The sequence below is a fragment of the Oryctolagus cuniculus genome, chromosome 18, assembly GCF_964237555.1.
Source record: "Oryctolagus cuniculus chromosome 18, mOryCun1.1, whole genome shotgun sequence".
In the NCBI taxonomy this organism is placed as follows: domain Eukaryota; kingdom Metazoa; phylum Chordata; class Mammalia; order Lagomorpha; family Leporidae; genus Oryctolagus; species Oryctolagus cuniculus.
This window is the reverse complement of record NC_091449.1, coordinates 67594741-67609982: the sequence shown is the minus strand read 5'-3', so window position 1 is coordinate 67609982 and position 15242 is coordinate 67594741. Positions and strand designations below refer to the sequence as shown.

The 15242-nt window shown below is 65.3% G+C and overlaps 1 long non-coding RNA gene across 5 annotated transcripts in view; it reads left to right on the top strand.

Annotated features, from left to right (window-relative positions):
• Positions 1-664: 664 nt before the first annotated feature.
• Positions 665-15242, top strand: part of LOC138846376 (uncharacterized) — a 72486-nt gene continuing 57908 nt past the window's right edge. For all 5 annotated transcript variants that reach the window (XR_011383860.1, XR_011383861.1, XR_011383862.1 and 2 more), the window contains exon 1: positions 665-1299. This is a non-coding gene — a long non-coding RNA (uncharacterized lncRNA). The remainder of the gene's footprint in view (positions 1300-15242) is intronic.

Here is a 15242-nt window from a genome sequence, read left to right as displayed (position 1 = left end):
CAAGCTGCCCCAGACGCCCGCCCAGCCTGCCACAGCCTTAGTGGCCTAGAGACACGCCCCCTGCACCGCCCCCCAGCCCCCCGCATCCACCAGTGCCTCTGTGTCTGGGAGCTCCGGGTCGAGGCTGGGCTTGAAGGGCAACAAGGACCCTCTGGGCCCGAACACCGCCCAGTCTTGCTTTACGTCTTCAGAATCAAGCACAGGAGCCGGCTGTGGGCCCGGTCTCGCTGCGCCTCCCTGTGCTGGGCCGCGCGTCCACCTGCTCACCCGCGAGGGCCCCTCTGTTCAGCTCGGAGATCCTGCGGTTCAGGAACAACGGATCACAATTCTGAAATCTCAGGTTTTTCTACCTCGCAGCAAGTTATGTGAGACTGTAACAGCAGGCAGTTCGTCAGGTTTTTGTTTTGTTTTTGTTTTTATTTTTGTCATGAAAAGACCCAGGAAAATATACAATGAGAAGCTCGTGGCTCATTGTCGCAGACTGATACATTTAGAGGAAACTACGTATCTCAGCAGTATTTCACATTGATGTCTACCTGGCCCGGGCGTTTGCAATAGAAGATATGGAAAGAAAGACCTAGTGATGCCCTGGTCCCACCGTGTCCCTGCTCTGGACACCAGCTCACCGGGAAGACAACCATGGTGCTCATCAGAGGCGCTCTCTCTCTCTCTCTCTTTAAAGCATTTATTTATGTATGTGAAAGGCAGAGAATTACAGAGAGGCAGGTCTTCAATCCACTGGTTCACTCCCCAAATGGCTCCAACCACCAGGGCCAGACCAGGGGGAAGCCAGGAGCCATGAGCTTCTTCCAGGTCTCCCACATGGGTGCAGGGGCCCAAGCACTTGGGTCACCTTCTACTGCTTTCCCAGGGGCATTAGAAGGGAGCCGGATGGGAAGTGGAGCATCCGGGACTCGAACCGGGGCTCCTATGGAACGCTGGTGCCGTCCGTGGGCGGCGGCTTCACCTCATGCTGCGCACGCTGGCGCCTCGTGGGAGGATTCCTAACCTCACCTGAACTCTCTGCTCTGAGCCGCCCCCCTCAGAGAACGCATAGCCTCTTCCCATCGGCTCTGGCTGCTGGCTGATGGCCCGGCCTTAGGCAGGCAAGGTGCCGACCCACACTGCAGAGGCCCCGGGAAGCGGCACCTCCTCCGAGGACCCACAGTGTGTCCGACCCAGTGCCCACGCGCCTCGTCCAAGGACCCACGGTGAGTCCGACCCAGTGCCCACGCGCCTCGTCCGAGGACCCACGGTGTGTCCGACCCAGTGCCCACGCGCCTCGTCCGAGGACCCACGGTGTGTCCGACCCAGTGCCCACGCGCCTCATCCGAGGACCCATGGTGAGTCGCAGAGCCAGGGCCGGCCAGGCGTGTCTGACCGAGTGCCCACGCGCTTCCCTGCACCTCCCCCCCTTCCTGTTCTGACTCCTGGGCTCGGATGGGCTGAGCCTGCCCGCTGCCCGGCTTTCCCACGAGGTGGGGGGCCCCGGCCGCAGCCCCCCTCCCCCACTTCCTGCCCAGGCAGGTCCTGACGCACGATGGCTCAGCTGGCTTTAGGACAGCACAGGAGTGAGGGGTGGGTAGCAGAGGCTGTGCTGGGGGTCTTGGAGTCTGGCCTGGCCCCGGGCTGGCAGTGGGCGGTGAGACCCATTCCCGCTGCGCATGGCGCTCCCGCGGGGCCACGCGGGGCTCAGGTCCTTGTGGGTCAGGGTATGAAACGTGCTGTTGACTTAGGGCTCTTCCGGGACGTGGCCCTCGTGTGTCGAGGACAGGCCGTGACAGTTTCGCTCTGTCCTCCTCAAGTGGGGGACTGGGTGTCAGCCCCTTACCCACCTGGTTGTCCAGGGCCTGTGACGCTGGGGTGGGCTCCCCACCTGGAGACCTGAGGCTGTGGGCTTGGGCCCCAGGTTGCCTGAGCTGCTGCCCCACGCTGCCCTCCTTCCCCAGCTCCTGGAGGTGTAGCACAGCAGAGCTGCCATCACTGTTGTCCCCACAGCTCTGGGACGTGGGGGGTAGGGCCTTCACAGACAGTCTGACCCAGGGCTGCGAGTGACTCCTGGCTACAAGACTGATGGGGTGGGGGGCGCCCCTTCCGCCTCCCCACAGGCCGCCAGGTGCATCCCATTCCTGAGGCTGAGGGTCGCGGCAGCCTCACCTGTGGGGCTCGAGACACCTGTGTCCGGGGGTGGGGCGGAGGAGGCGTCTGCAGCCATGGTGGCTGGGGTGTGGGTCTGGAGGGTCAGGGCCCAGGTGACGGGGCGGGGCTTCGCACTGGGTGTGTGGTGGTTCCCCGCGGCTGCCCCCACTCCCCTCCGTGCAGGCCGGCCCCTCCCACTGCTCCGCCTCTGCAAGGGCACATTGCTCTCCCTGGGTGCTCACGCAGTGGGAGCGCTGGCCCCACAGCTCCGGCATTGCTGGGCCTCGCTCAGGCGGATCCGTGCCGGGCTGCTCCAGGGCAACCGCCGTGCCACTGCGAAAGACACAGCGGCTGTGCCAGGGGCCTCCAGTGGGTGGGCTGCGGGCGCCCAGGTCCAGGCAGGCTCCCACCTGTCGCTCACCGGGGCGTCAGCTGGTCGGCCGTGCCGAAGTCGAGTTTCTTACACGCCGTTAGTCAAAGGCCCGTCACCGGCAGTGCCGTCGGAGCGGGCTCCGGAGAGGACCCTCCCTGGACGGGACACTCGTCAGCCTGACAGCAGTCACCCTCCGTGAGCCCCGCGGGAATGCAGCCGGGGGATCAAAGTGCGTCTTCCTGTGGGGGAGGGGCTGGCACAGAATGAAGTCTTTGTCTGGAATGGGGGGCCCGAGATGGCGGCGCGGAGGCACCGGCTCACCGCGGCTTGGCGTGGCCCTGCCCACGCTTCCACCGTGCTCCCCGCTGCTGCGGGCCGGGCGCTGGGGGCCGTCCCCACCGTGGGGAGGGAGACGGACGGGGCGTGGCTCCTGGGGTCACCTCGCGGCCGCCCCTCGCCACCTGTCTCTGGGCACGCGGGGAGCCGCCTCTCTGGGCCTCTGTGCTGTCGCCCCTCGTGGGGACAGAGGCTCTCACCTCCTTGGTCTTCACCTCCTTGGTGTTGGGTCAGAAGACGAGCCGGCAGCTGGGGCTCGAGGGTCAGCCGTCTCGCTCGGCGAGCCGGTCCCGGCTCAGTGAACGCTGACGGGCGGGCGGACAGTGGGACCGACACTTGTACACAGCGGCACTCGAGACGAGTTTGTGGAAGACTGGCATTAAAAGATAAGTTTATTCTGGTGGAAAATAAAAAGCCACTTGAGTAGTTTTGCCATAATACGTGTTTTCCACGCACTTTGGAAGTCGGGGAGGGAGTCTCCCGTCGTCTTTCCCCGGTGTTGTGGTTACTTGGGTCGCTGGCCTTCCGCGGGAACGTGGGATCCGCTGTTCTGTGCTGAGGTTGCTGGCATGTGCCCTCCCTCGGTGGACGCCGCTCGGCCAAGGGAAAGGCTGAGGCCCCGGCACTGCTCCCCCGTGGTGAGCCTTGCACACGGGTGCTGCGGGGGGGAGGCCGGCCGTGGCAGCCCACCCGCTGCAGCTCCGTCTCCAGGAAGTGCCCAGGACGTGGGTCCGGAGGGACAGTCGCTGGGCGGTCGCAGGGGCTGAGGGTACGGGGGTGGCCGCCGCCACTGCACTGAGCTGCAGCGCCCGTCACCCAGGGTCCGGGTGCTGTGGGCCTGGGGGGAGGCGCTCAGCATCCTGTCAAGTGTGGGTTCTGAGTCACATTCATCTCCCTGTGACAGAGAAGGGAAAGCCGCGTGGGCCGGCCTGTGCCTCTCGTCTGCTCAGGCCAGGCAGCGAGACCTCAAGGTGCCCCCCACCCCCCGTCACCCCGGCCCCCACAGCGTTGTCACAGTGCCCCCGCAGGGACAGCCCCCGGCATGTGACTCGTTCATCGACTCCGAGCCAGAAAGTAAGGCCCCAGGATCAGAGACTTCGACCGTCATCCTGCTCACAGTCGAGGGCGTGCCGGGCACACAGCAGGGGCTCTGAGGGTCCGTGCTCAGCAAGTGGGCGCGGGGGCTTGTTCCAGCCTCTCTCGGGGAGGGGGCACAGGGGGCTTGTTCCAGCCTCTCTCGGGGAGGGGGCACAGGGGGCTTGTTCCAGCCTCTCTCGGGGAGGGGGCACAGGGGGCTTGTTCCAGCCTCTCTCGGGGAGGGGGCACAGGGGGCTTGTTCCAGCCTCTCTTGGGGAGGGGGCAGGGGCTGAGGCCTGCACCAGGCCCTCAGAGGAGCAAGGCCCCAGAGCTCTGATTGCTGGGCACCCAGTGCCCTGGGCCATGGCCGCCTTGGTTAAGTGTGCAGCCCGCCTAGTCCCGCACTCCCTTGCACGCGGGCACCCTGCTGGAGCGCCCGGCTCCTGTGTCCCTGTCCCTGAGGTCCCCCTCCCCGTGCCTCTCCTGCAGGCAGGACACTGCCCCCGGCCGGCCGGTGTGTCCACAGAAGTCTGTCTCCAGCGGCCCCTGCAGCAGCCCCGGGGCGTGCTGTGCGAGCGGCGTGTGCCGGGGTCCCAGTCCTCAGCGCGGGACATGCCAGAGGACAACGCTGCCGCTGGGGCCTCTCAGCTCCCTCCCTCCTGGTGGAGTTGGAGGGAGGGGTGCCTTGGAGAACTGGGGTCATTTCTATGGGGGGCGGGGCATCAACATCTCCCGGGGGCTGAGAATGCACAGGGGTGGGCGTGCCAGGGGTGGGGGTGCAGAGCCCACCCACCTCTGGGAGCCACTGAACCCCGCTAGCCTGTGTCAGTGCAGCTCCTTAGTAGCTGCTGGGAGCCACGGACTCTCGGCCGACGTAGGGTGCAGAATCTTAAAGCGAAAACCCTGGAGGGGACGCCAGGACCCTGGGCGCGGCGGGTGCTGGCTGCTCCGTCCACAGCTGGGGACGGTAAGTTCCCACCTGCAGTGCAGCCAACGGGGCGGCCGGAGTCTGACGGCGCAGGGACCCGGGGCTGCACGGCGTCCATGGCAACAAAGCAGCACACCGTGGCCTCCCCGGCAGCCGCCGGCCCCCAGGCCCCTCTGTCACCTGCTAGGGGGGGAGCACTGCCGTGTGGCCGGGCCCCCTGGTGGCCACTCCTGTGGACGTGGGCCGCGCTCGTCGCCGCTGTCGGTTACCCTGGGTGCTGCGGCCGTGAGCACACGGGGTGCAGGCTCTCGTTTCTGGAGCACTCACTGTGGGGAGGACGGCGCTGTGTACATTTTATTGTCGGAGAGACCCATCCGCTCCCAACCTGGCCACACCACTTCACACTCCCGTTCCTCCAGGTGCTCCTCGGTGGCCAGGAGTTTCATCCGGGTCTCCCACATGGGAGCAGGGGCCCAGGCACTGGGGCCGTCTTCTGCCATCGTCCCAGCCATCAGCAGGGAGGTGGATAGGCAGTGGAGCAGCCAGTGAACCGGTGCCCACATGGGATGCCGGCGTCAGAGGTGGCGGTGTGACCTGCACCATGACACCGCCCCCCTGGTCCCATGCCAGATTCTTGCTGCTTACCAGCTGAGATTCTTCTAGAACTCCATCGTTCAGTATGGAGTTAGGTTCCTGGGAGGGGCTGGCCATTGTTGTCCTGCAGGACTGGTGGGTGGGAGCAGCTTGCTGGGAGCAGCAGGCCAGGTGAGGCCAGCGGGTGCCTGGGGGAAGGGGGAGGGCGGGTCCTGAGCAGGGAGTTTGCCCACGTGCTCTGTGGGCATGGGGACTGCGCCCCCTGGGCCCCCACTCTGCAGTCTGGATTGGCAGCAGGTTGCCAGCGGTAGCTGAGCCCTGGGGAGGGGAGACGCGGCGGGCTGGGGGTGGCCCTGTGCCCTCGGCCCAGCTTCTCGGTGTCTTGGTGTGGTGACTGGTCATAGCCGCCTTGTTAACAGTGTCGATGGCCACCATGCACTTGGAGCTGGGCCTGATGAGGTTTGCAGGCCACTTTGGGGTGGGAAAACTGTCGAACACTGAGGGAAACCTTGGGGCAGAAATCCGCGACCCTCTGCAGCGGGCCACTAGGGCCGAGTGTGTTCTCCCCGGTGCCTGCAGGGGCTGGCCCGTGCGGCCACACAGGTTGTGCGTGGTACGCGGCGGGAGCCGGCTGCGGAGCTGGGGCTGGTGGGGGCTCCGGCTAGGGGTGCACTGTGACTGTGCAGCAGGGACCCCTCTCGCTGTGCCGGGAGGCGCGTCTCGGCCGGGGGTGTCCAGTGTGTCCTCAGAAGGCCGAGTGCGACAGTGCCTGGACCGCCCCCTGGCCCTCGCTGCTGCTGTCAGCTCCAGGCCCAGGGTCTGAGGGAGCAGAGCTGAAGGGGACTTGCGATCGCTCTGCGCGATTTGCCTCTGACGAAAGGTTTAAACGGCTTAGGAAGACGGGGCTGCGGCCTGCGTGGGAGGCAGAGGGCAGCGGCCCAGCCGGGGCTCACGGAGCAGTAAGAGGAGCGTTCAGTTCTCCTGGCTCCGCCGGCGTCTCCACAGAAGCCGCACCTGCTGCCAGCGAATTCAGGGTGTAGTAAACACTAATCCTGCACGGGGGCCCGTGGAGGCCCTCAGGAGCCCCGTCTCCGTGTAGTCAGAGGGCCAGAGCCCCGCAGGCTGACCACTAAGGCGGCGGCAGGACCCTGCAGCGCACCCGGCCGGCCCCCGCCTGCCTCCCTTTCCCCCAGACTCCCCCTTCAGCCGTCCCGGGGGCCACCCTCTCCATTGCCTCTTGGCCTGGTGGACAGTTGCACACCATCTCCCGGCCTCCACCCTGCGGTGGCCAGGGTGGCTCACAAGCCCCAGGGAGCCGGGGCCACGCCCTGCAGGTGCCCAAGCCTGTCTCGTTTCTCCTCCTCCAGCAGCAGGGCCCGGGAGTCCCTTTAGCCTCTCCTGCACCTGCACACGCCCCACGTCCCGCACCAGGGGTACATTTTCCAGTTCCACAGGACCCCCGGCTATCCTCAGGCATGACTTCCCGGGAGCTCGGGGGTCTGCAGGGCCAGGGCCTGCTTCTGCGCCCCTTGCTGCCGTTTGTCCAGGCTGTGTGGGTGCGCCACCTCACTGCCTCGCCGCCTTGTACCTGTGCCCCAGCTTCTCCAGCGTGGAGCCGGAGCCGGCGCTGACCTGGCGCTCCAGCCATCGTGTCCCCTGCCACGCTGAGCTCACGCCGCACAACCGTGTCCCTGGAGCACCTCTCCCGGTGGAGCGGCCGCCGCACGCCCGGCGCCTCCTTCCCCGCCGCGGTCTTTGGCTGGGCCCAGCCATGCAGTCACACTGGAGCCGTGCTCTCACCACGTGCCCTGGGGCTAAAAATAGCACAGGGCCATCTCGGGGTCTCCCAACGACCCCTGCCGCCCGGTCAAGTGTATGTGGTCCTGCTAAGTTGATTAGTGCCGGCCCCTGACCCCTGCACATCTGCATCTGGGTTCGAGGGGGGGAGCAAGGTCCTGCTCCCCAAACAGCAGAGCAGTGCAGTGTGGGGGCAGGGCCCCGGGCGGGGTCTGCTGCACGCTGAGCCGCCGTGGCCTGTGCCCAGGGAGCAGGGTCCACGGGAGTGACCACAGCCTGGGGCCTGGGCGTGGGGGACGCCCCGAGACCGTGGGGGGCTCCTCTTCCTTTCCCAGCTGGGCGGGTGGGTGCTCCTGTGATGGGGCAGGAACTAGCAGTGACTGGGATGACTGGGAGCGTTGAGCTGGGATCAGTTTTCCGTGCTGTAACCAGTGACCGGCTGAGCTTAGAACAGACAATGTCAGTCTCCCAGGGTCTGGAGGCCCTGGGGCCAAATTCAAGACGGCAGCAGGGCCTGCGCCCTCCAAGGCCCTTGGGGACGGATCCCTCTCCTTCCTGCCTCTGCTGGTACCCAGAGGCTTCGTCGCCTGGCTTGCCCGTGGCCTGGCCTCCCCTGGCGTGGCCTTCTGGTGACTGGTCACCCCTGCCCGTGGCCCGGCCTCCCCTGGCGTGGCCTCCTGGTGACGGGTCACCCCTGCCCGTGGCCCGGCCTCCCCTGGCGTGGCCTCCTGGTGACGGGTCACCCCTGCGAGACCCTCTCAGGAAGACGCGTCCTGGGGCGAGTCTGGGGCTCTGCTCTGCAGTCCCGTGCATGCTCTGTGCTCCCCTTTCTCAGGAGGAGGAAGCTGGGGCGTAGGCCGGGAAGCGGCCATCAGGCCGGGGAAACCGTAAGTCCAGCAACCCCTGGGCCCCGTGCCCTCAGCCTGCGCACACCCCAGGGGCCCCGAAACGAAGTCTTTTTGGCTTCTGGCCTCTGAGATGGAGATGCCGGGGAGGCCAGCAGCCCGCGCCACGGCGAGGCAACGGGCAGGCGGGAGGACTGAGGGGGGCCTGGCCCTTCCTTGAAGCGGGCTCTCGGCGGTACAGGCTCTCTGTGGTGCAGGCTCTCGGCGGTGCAGGCTCCAGGCGCACGTGGGGCAGGGCGAGTCCCAGGCGCGGGGCGGGGAGGGGCCGTGGGCTGGGTACTGCCTGGAGCTCCACAGACGCTGTCCGAGCCACTGAGTGGTGTCTGCGGTCACCGCACATGTGACAAGAGGGACAGGAGGAGTGCCCAGCGGTGCCAGCCCTGGGGTGGGGCTGCCGTGGACGGGGCGGGGCGGCTCTCCCTCGTGGGCCGTGCCGCTTCCCCGTCTCACAGGTGGACGTGAGCGGAGCTCCGAGCTCTGGCTGTGGGAGTTCTCACGTCCCGCGGTGACCGGGGCCTCGTTCCTCAGTCCCCCCCCACAGCTGAGCAGCAGCCGCGCCCCTGGGCTCACTCTGAGGGCTGAGCAAGCCGGGAACGGTGACTGTGGCGTGGTTGTCCTGGACAGGACGGGGGGCAGCTCAGCCATTAAAAATGCGGTGTCTCCTCCGCGGAGGCTTTGCAAGCGCCGGCTGTGACCGTGGTCTCGCCTGAGGCCCTGAGGGTCCAGGAGCCGACTCAGCCCAGCTCCCTGCGGTCAGAGGCAGCCGGGCAGCTCTTATTGTCCCGTTTTCTGAAGGAGGAAACGGAGGCCAGGAGGGGTGTTGGCAGAGCGCATCCCTTCCATCATGGAATGTCTCGATTTTCCCTTCTGTGAAATGGGAACAAGACAATACCTACATCGTGGACCTGCTACGTAACTGTAAGGAGCTGAGTCTTCCAATGCATGCCTGGAAGGCCGCTGAGTGCAAAGAGAAGGATCATTAGACAGGATCTGTTACTGCCGTGTGTGCAGGGTGAGTACCTGCTGCTGGGTACTGTGCGTGCAGGGTGAGGACCTCCTGCTGGTACTGGGGGTGCAGGGTGAGGACCTCCTGCTGGGTACTGTGGGTGCAGGGTGAGGACCTCCTGCTGGGTACTGTGGGTACAGGGTGAGTACCTCCTGCTGGTACTGTGGGTGCAGGGTGAGTACCTCCTGCTGGGTACTGTGGGTGCAGGGTGAGTACCTCCTGCTGGGTACTGTGGGTGCAGGGTGAGTACCTCCTGCTGGGTACTGTGGGTACAGGGTGAGTACCTCCTGCTGGGTACTGTGGGTACAGGGTGAGTACCTCCTGCTGGTACTGTGGGTGCAGGGTGAGGACCTCCTGCTGGGTACTGGGGGTGCAGTGTGAGTACCTCCTGCTGGGTACTGTGAGTGCAGTGTGAGGACCTCCTGCTGGGTACTGTGGGTGCAGGGTGAGTACCTGTTGCTGGGTACTGTGCATGCAGGGTGAGTACCTCCTGCTGGGTACTGTGGGTGCAGGGTGAGTACCTGTTGCTGGGTACTGTGCGTGCAGGGTGAGTACCTGCTGCTGGGTACTGTGGGTGCAGGGTGAGTACCTCCTGCTGGGTACTGTGGGTGCAGGGTGAGTACCTCCTGCTGGGTACTGTGGGTGCAGGGTGAGTACCTCCTGCTGGGTACTGTGGGTACAGGGTGAGTACCTCCTGCTGGGTACTGTGGGTACAGGGTGAGTACCTCCTGCTGGTACTGTGGGTGCAGGGTGAGTACCTCCTGCTGGGTACTGTGGGTGCAGGGTGAGTACCTCCTGCTGGGTACTGTGGGTACAGGGTGAGTACCTCCTGCTGGGTACTGTGGGTACAGGGTGAGTACCTCCTGCTGGTACTGTGGGTGCAGGGTGAGGACCTCCTGCTGGGTACTGGGGGTGCAGTGTGAGTACCTCCTGCTGGGTACTGTGAGTGCAGTGTGAGGACCTCCTGCTGGGTACTGTGGGTGCAGGGTGAGTACCTGTTGCTGGGTACTGTGCATGCAGGGTGAGTACCTCCTGCTGGGTACTGTGGGTGCAGGGTGAGTACCTGTTGCTGGGTACTGTGCGTGCAGGGTGAGTACCTCCTGCTGGGTACTGGGGGTGCAGGGTGAGTACCTCCTGCTGGTACTGTGGGTGGGTGTCGGTCCCTCTCTGGCTGTTGAGCCGTGGCTGAGCTGTGTTAGCAGGGTCAAGAGCACGGCCAGTGAGCAGCCTCCCCGGGGCCCTGAGCCTGGGCTCTGGGGGGCGGTGAGTGCCGTGAAGCCACGCCCTCGCGCGGACCGGCCGGGGGACGCGTGTGGAGGAAGGGAAGGCAGCTCCAGGCCTTACGTGGACCTGGAGTCCTTCTCAGCACAGCTCAAGTTCAAAAGTTCAAGCTGCCAATCTCTCCGAGGTTCAGCAGCGGAGCGCGCCGCCCCTGCCCTCCCGGGTCTCACAGCAGCGTCCCCCGTCCCCGGAACCTGATTGGACCCCGCCGCGCGGTGCAGACCGGGAGGGAAGGACACGAAGCCGAAGCCGTCTGCTTTTTCAGAGCTTCAGCATAATCCAGGCTCGTCCTGGGAAGCCAGCTTCCCCTCAGAGCACTCGCGCAGCCGCTGCTCCGGGTCGGCGTAAGGAACAGCAGTGACCCGACCTCAGGACTTGACCCTGAACCCCAACCGTGCCGTAGACGTCTCCGCTGGTGCACGCTCGGCCGACTCGTTCTGAGTGCCTGCACGCAGCAGGCACAGTCCTGGCACTGGGGACACGCCGTTGGCGGCAGCCGGGTCTCCCGGCTCGGGGAGTGCACTGTCTGGTGGCCTGGTTTCTGTTTCTCTCTTTTTTTAAAGATCTATTTTTATTTATTTCAAAGGCAGAGTTACAGGGGAGGGGGAGGGGGAGGAGGAGGAGGAAGAGGAGGAGGAGGAAGATGAGGAGAAGAAAAAAAGAGAGAGATCTTTCAAATGGCTGCAACGGCCAGGGCTGGGCCAGGCTGAAGCCGGGAGCCAGGAGCTTCCTCCAGGTCTCCCACGTGGGTGCAGGGGCCCCAGCACGTGGGCCGTCCTCTGCTGCTTTCCCGGGGCATTAGCAAGGAGCTGGATGGGAAGTGGAGCAGCCGGGACAGGCAGGCGGGAGGACCCACATGGGATGCCGGCCCTGCAGTAGGCTTTACCCACAATGCCACTGCGGCAGCGCGTTTTCTGTTGTTTTCAGCGGCTCAGAGAACCCAGCTGTGTGGGTGCACACGAAGGAACGTGTTGTTGTCCAGCGCACAGGCAGAGCTGTGGGCAGCAGGCGCCAGGCGGTTAGGGTACCTGGGTTTGACCCCCTGCTCCCACTCTCGACTCCGGCTCCCTGCCCTGCTCACCCGGGGAGGCAGCGGCGCTGTCTCAGGTAATTGGGTTCCTGCCGCTCGTGGGGGAGACTTGGATTGAGTTCCTGGCTGTGGCCTGGCCCAGTCCTGGCCACTGGGGGCATTTGGGGGAGTGAACCCGCGGATGGGAGCCCTCTCTCTCCCTGCCTCAAGTTTAAAAACAGCAACCCCCCCCCCAAAAAAAAAGAAAAAAATCCCAGGAGCGTGGCAGCAGCATGTGGCGGTTTCTCTGCGCCTCTCGGCGCCAGGGCTCAGGCGCTACCCGGTCAGGCTCTGGGCTGGGGCGCCGGTGTTTCCAATAGGCTGCCCGGTGCTGCCGGTGTGCGGCTGCCCTGGAGTGGTCCCGGGAGCGAGGACTCGAGCCAGCCCTCAGGGAAGGGGGAGGTGCGGCCGCCTGGAAGAGGGTTGGGGAGTTCCAGCCGCGATGGGAAGCCCCTGTGAGCCCCCGCCCAGCGCAGGACGTGGGGGGTCGCTCTGCTCCGTGCAGCTCGGTGCTCGGCTTCCTGAGCGCCCGCTGCAGCCTCCGAGCCTGGGCCGGGGCTCCCTCAGCCCCTCCCTTCCCCACAGGGCCCTGCTACTTCAGAGCCTTGCAGAAGGCCCGGGGCAAGGGGCCTGGCCAGGCCACCTCCCTACTCTCCCCAGCCCACATTCCAGAGAGGAGGTCTTTCTGCAATTTGTAAGTAATTAGCTGACAGGCCCTGATTAAAAGCTTGCATAATAATTGCAGGTAATTGCCTCTGGAGCTGTGGCGTCCTCCCCGGCGCTCAGAATGTCTTTGCAAATCAGCATCACCTGCGTGGGGGGACGGCTGCGTCCAGGCTCCCTGACACTTCGCCTGACGTCTCCCGCGGGGACCCGAGTGGGTGCCAGGCTCTGACGGCCTCGGCCGCCCCTCCGTCCTCAATCACTTCCAGATGCAGGTCTATAAATAGCTTGCCTGGGCGGCCGCTGCCATCAACAAGGCCGTTCTGGGGTGGACCGAGGCTGTCAGGGGTCGGAACGCCCCCGCCCCGGCTCCCTCCACGTCCCGGCCCGGCCCCACCTTCCTCTGGCCCAGCGCGAGCCTCGAATTTGAACTCAGGGGCCAGAAGCGCGGGTGCTTCCTCTCTAAGCAGCAGGGCGCCGCCACCCCACCTCCAGAGAGGAGCCCCAGGGGCAGAGACCTCCCTGGGGGGCGAGGGGGTGCAGGAGCCCCAGGGCAAGCACAGGGCGCCCGAGCACCCTGTGAGTTCACAGGGGCCTGCTTTGCTCCGCTTTGTAGGCCGAGTTACAGAGCCGGCTGGGCCCGGGGTGGTGTACGCAGCCAAGGTTGGCCTTTCCTACAAACCCTCCCAGGCAGGGGTGTCCCTCAGGCCCAGGGGCGGCCGGAAGACCCCAGGCCGCCCTTCCCCTTCCGGGCGTCAGGTCCAGATCCATAAACGCGTCAGGACACTTGTAAAGGAGATGGACTTCTCCCCCAACACGGTCCCCATCCGTCATCGGATAATTCATGGCTGCTTTTACGACCGAGTCCCTGGGTGCGGGCGCGGCTTGGACGGAGCCAGTCCAGCCGGCTCAGGCCCTGCCTCCTCCGTGGCCTGCAGCAAACCACGTGCCAGCCCTGTGCCTCAGTTTCCCCACTGATGAAAACCAGAAGTTCTGTGAGCTGTGTGCGTAGAGTGAGTGTGCAGGAAGCCCTCGGGGATTGCACTCACTGCCCCAGGGGATGCGCACTGTGGGGGCCGCAAGATTCAGGTGGACGCCCGGGTGGGTTATGGCTCAGGTGGACGCCCGGGTGGGTTACGGCTCAGGTGGATGCCCAGGTGGGTTACGGCTCAGGTGGACGCCCGGGTGGGTTACCTGGCTTGACTTGCGTCACTTTCCAAGAGATGAGGAGCATGGAGGCGACGGGGGCAGCCCTAGGACCACCCGGGGGGGTGGCTGCACACCCGGGCTCCCTGAATCTGCAGCCCCCTGCCTTCCACCAACACCCCTGCCCACGCCAGGGAGGCTCTGTGGGATTGCCCCCCACCGACCCCTGGCAGCACAGCCTCGCCGCATCTCCCCGGTTCTGGCTTCCGTCGCCAGCAGGACAGCCGGGGACAAGGTGCGACAGGTGTTTTAGGGGACCGTCGTGAGGCCTCCTTACTGCTCGGCCCTTAGCGTGTCACTGCAGGAGACTTCCGGGGAAAATCTGTTTTTAAAAATGTTTTAAAAATGTGATCGCAGCTTGTCCACGGGACACTCACTCCCCTGCCTGCCACGGAGACGCGTAGTCTTAGTGCACCTCCAGGAAGTCACCCCCAGAGCGACGCTGAACTGTGACGGTGGAACAAAGCCCCAGCGTGCTGCGTCGCTGTGTGCACCCAGGCCCTCGTGGGAGACACCAGGCCCGAGGGGAGCCACGGGGTGCACCACACTCCACTCTGGAGACACCAGGCCCGAGGGGAGCCACGGGGAGCACCACACTCCACTCTGGAGACGCCCAGGCCCGAGGGGAGCCACGGGGTGCACCACACTCCACTCTGGAGACACCAGGCCCGAGGGGAGCCACGGGGAGCACCACACTCCACTCTGGAGACGCCCAGGCCCGAGGGGAGCCGTCTGCGTGTCAGCTGGTTTCCCAAGCACCTCCCGTGTGCCAGGCGCCGTGGGGTCCTAGGACCCACAGTAAGCAGGTTGTCCCTTCTGGTAGGGAGCGGCCAGCTGCTGCCCGGCCGCAGGAGTCCACGGGGCCATGCTCTCTCCTCGGATCTTGTCCACCCCCACGAGGGGACTCGGCCCCGCGGCTGCCGGTCCAGCTTAGCTCCATCTTGCTGCGGTTTCTCTTCCTCTCTGAGTCTCCAGCAGACGCCAAGGTTTCATAGCAGAGCTGGGGCTCGCGCGGAAGCCTCCACCACCCGTTCATTTCTGCTTCCCCACCCATCCTTCCTTCCATCCGCCCTACCCAGCCCTCGTCTCGTTCTCCCTCCTCTCTCTCTCTGTCCCTAATTCTGCATCTCCTCTCTGCCTCCCTCTCTCCGTGAGATCCACATCTCTAGGGCTCATAAACGTGCGTCTCTTTATTTAAGAATCAGCTCACGTGGTTGCGCTGGCTGGCACGAATCTGCAGGAGGGTTGGCAGGCGACACCCAGGGGAGCTGACCGTGGGGCTGGAGTCTCGAGGGCGTCCATCGCCTTACTGGGGAGCTCTGTCTTCTGGGGGGCTTCAGCCGGCGGCCTCGCACGTCGCCTGCTGTACTGAAAAGTCCAGTCGGCTAAATGTCGATCTCATCACCAGGACCTTCGCAGCAGCACCGGACTTGTCTGAACAAGACTGGCACCACGGCCTCGCCAGGCCGGCTGCCGAGACCGAGACTGACCACCACGGGTCGCCCTCCCCACTGCTGCTTTCCCGACGCCGTGGACCCCTAGAGCCCAGCGAGGGCCGTGAGCAGGGCAGGGGGGCACCAGGGCAGGCTCCGGGCCCCAGGGCTCCTGAGACAGTGTGACTTCTCCTCAGGAACGATGCGCCCTCCGGTCCCAGAGCCCTGAGCACTGGCCCAGTACCTCCAACACACACACACACACGTGAACACATGTACACATATGTGCACACGAGGACACAGGCGTGCACCTGCAGACACGCTCCTGTGAGGACACACGTGCACGTGCAAGGATGCATGTCACACACATGCACGTGTACACACTGAGAGACACACGTGTGTGAACACACACACATGTGCTGTGTTCTCCCTGCC